The 2,500-nt window shown below is 44.2% G+C and overlaps 1 protein-coding gene across 1 annotated transcript in view; it reads left to right on the top strand.

Annotated features, from left to right (window-relative positions):
- LOC137993499 (deaminated glutathione amidase-like) overlaps positions 1–101 on the top strand; it is an 8,759-nt gene extending 8,658 nt beyond the window's left edge. Inside the window, exon 6 of the mRNA XM_068839406.1 lies at positions 1–101. This exon is cut by the window's left edge and continues 1,083 nt beyond it. The gene's annotated coding sequence lies outside the window, so the exon portion shown is untranslated.
- Positions 102–2,500: the final 2,399 nt, after the last annotated feature.

The following is a 2,500-nucleotide window of genomic DNA, read 5'->3' as shown; positions in this document are numbered from 1 at the left end:
GTGGGAAACAGGGACGACTTAATACGGGGCTTATGCAGGGACAGGCTATGAGGACGTTATTGTAAAAATCAAAGTTAGCATTAAACCAAATATTAAGTACTTTTCGTCTTGGGCCAACGATGCTTGATTAAGCCTGATTTACACTGCGACATAAACATAACGAAGTTCACACATGTTGCATAAGCACAAGAGAAGTGACATACGCAAGCGCAGTTAGCTCCAGAAAAAAAGCTCACTGAAAAATGGGACGAGCAGCGAGTGTTATGCTTATGTTGCACCCAGTTTACACAATTACAATCGTGACATATCGCAAGTGCAGATGAGAAGTTGAACCAGGGACTATACCAGGAACAAATTCAACCAGTGGCCAGAACGTGTCTTGAACCCGGGATCCCCGGATCTCAAGGCAAACGCCCTAACCACTGGGCCACACTGCGTTTCATTCCAACACCGCTCTGTTGGCATTGAGTCCATGATGTAACCTCTCTCTTGTAAGTACGCCTTTTTCTTATACTTTGGCACTTCATCCCAGCTTGGTTTCGGAAACATAATTACCTCCTTCAAGGTTGGGGCCTCGGTTCTGGTGCTTGTGTTCGTTGCCCGAGGTCACCCACTCGACGATCCCTCACGATTTCGTGAGGAAATACTCTTCTTTGTCTCCTGTTGTAGTTTGTGTAGCCATAGTTTTCTTGTGGATTGTATTGGCTACTCAAGCTGCTTGCTGTAGATGTGCAATTCAATCCTTCAGTTTGCTGGTTGTCATTCGCAATAGGCCAGTTTCGTATTCTAACGGTTGGACTGGATCTAGCATGAAGTGGAGGCTAACGCGGGCAAATTAATTTGCATTTGAAAAGATTTGCCCGCATTAGCCTCCATTCCATGCTAGATCCAGTCCAGCCGTGAGAATTCGAAAATGGTCTATTGGGTCGCGTACGCTAGTTTCGCCGCGTGGAATAATCAGTCTCTTAGCGAGTTCCTCTTCACGATTTCAGGAAGTCGCAACGACACGAGAGGAACGAATTCCTTCTTGACCATGGGTTGAGTGAATGATTCGCCTGACAAGATCCTCAATCCTTTCCGCGGCCATTGTGTCGCTCAGATTTTCCCGCGTTTAATCATTATGCTACAGGTGTCCAGTCGTCCTCGAAAATAGAATTGATCAAAAGCTGTTCTCTCTATTGTGCGAGTTGTTTTATCTTTTAGTGGACTTGATATTTTGTCACATACGGCGTAGCATACTTTAAAGCTTGCCGTTCTCAAACAAAAATCCTCTGCCCACTTTATCGTGAGGTTACTGTGTTAATCATTGCGGGCGGAAAGCATTCTAAACTAAATTTTTCCTCACACTGTAGTAACTGAACTCCACCACGGAGTGAGAAAGAGTGAGTGTTCTAATCGCCGTAAGGGAGTTTGGAAATACTTGAGGAAATAAAATTGGATCCCCCGATCGGAACTTAATTCAATATTCGCGGGGTGTACGCATTTATGACTATAAAGAAGAAAAAAAAAGGAATTCGACTGGTTTTAGGATGTGCTATTCCTACGGCGCCCCACGTAATAACACGGGATATCTATAGATTTAGCCAAAGGCGCAGCGCGCGGGTTATTTTCTTCGTACTGTCTGTGGGGTTAGTGAAATTTAAAGGTTTTGGAATTGTCGCTAATAATAGGGACGGAAAGGAAAGGAAAGGAACTTTATTTAAGTGTCTAGTCTTTCTAGCGCAGAAGCACTAATTGGGGACACTGTAAATTGAAATTAACAATTAACACAAATCAAGTCAAATTTTGGTTTTTGAGGGGAAACCGGAGTACCCGGAGAAAACCTCTCGGTGCAGAGTAGAGAACCAACAAACTCAACCCACGTATGACGCCGGATCTGGGAATCGAACCCGGGCCACATTGGTGGGAGGCGAGTGCTCTCACCACTGCGCCATCCCTGCACCCCAACAAAAATGTAAAGATTTGTATCCGAATCCCGATAGAAGACCTGAGAAGATAATTTTACCAAAAAAAATCTGAATTTAAAAAACCTAACCTTGTTGCCATTGAGGGTCGCTTCCTTCCTGTGTTGTTTTTTTCTTTTTCAGATTCGACGCGAATTGAACCATTTTCAGTCCTCGGTTTTCAACGGTTTTTATAAAATCCCAAGGCTGAACATCCCAGTCGGGAGAACCTACCCGACGAAGCCAAAAAATCCCAGATCAAAAATGTCCCCACGGCACCATAAATTCCAAGGGCAAAAGTCTTGCTTTCATTTAAATCCGTTAGCCCTGCCAGCGACGTCAGTCGGCTGTTGGTGTCGCAAACGAAGATACGCGTACACTTTGAACACGACACGGTTCGGCTTGGTAACCTCGTCAGGAACAAACAAAGACTCGCGGGGGTACTAAACCGTAATAAGCCACTATCAAAAATACCATAATACTCTTTGTTTGTCCCTCAAAACTTTTGCACAAGCAGTGTTTTATTTTCTCTTGGGACTTATAATGGTCCCAAGACA

The sequence above is a fragment of the Montipora foliosa genome, chromosome 2 (genome assembly GCF_036669935.1).
Source record: "Montipora foliosa isolate CH-2021 chromosome 2, ASM3666993v2, whole genome shotgun sequence".
Classification (NCBI taxonomy): domain Eukaryota; kingdom Metazoa; phylum Cnidaria; class Anthozoa; order Scleractinia; family Acroporidae; genus Montipora; species Montipora foliosa.
This window is presented reverse-complemented; position numbering and strand designations above follow the sequence as displayed.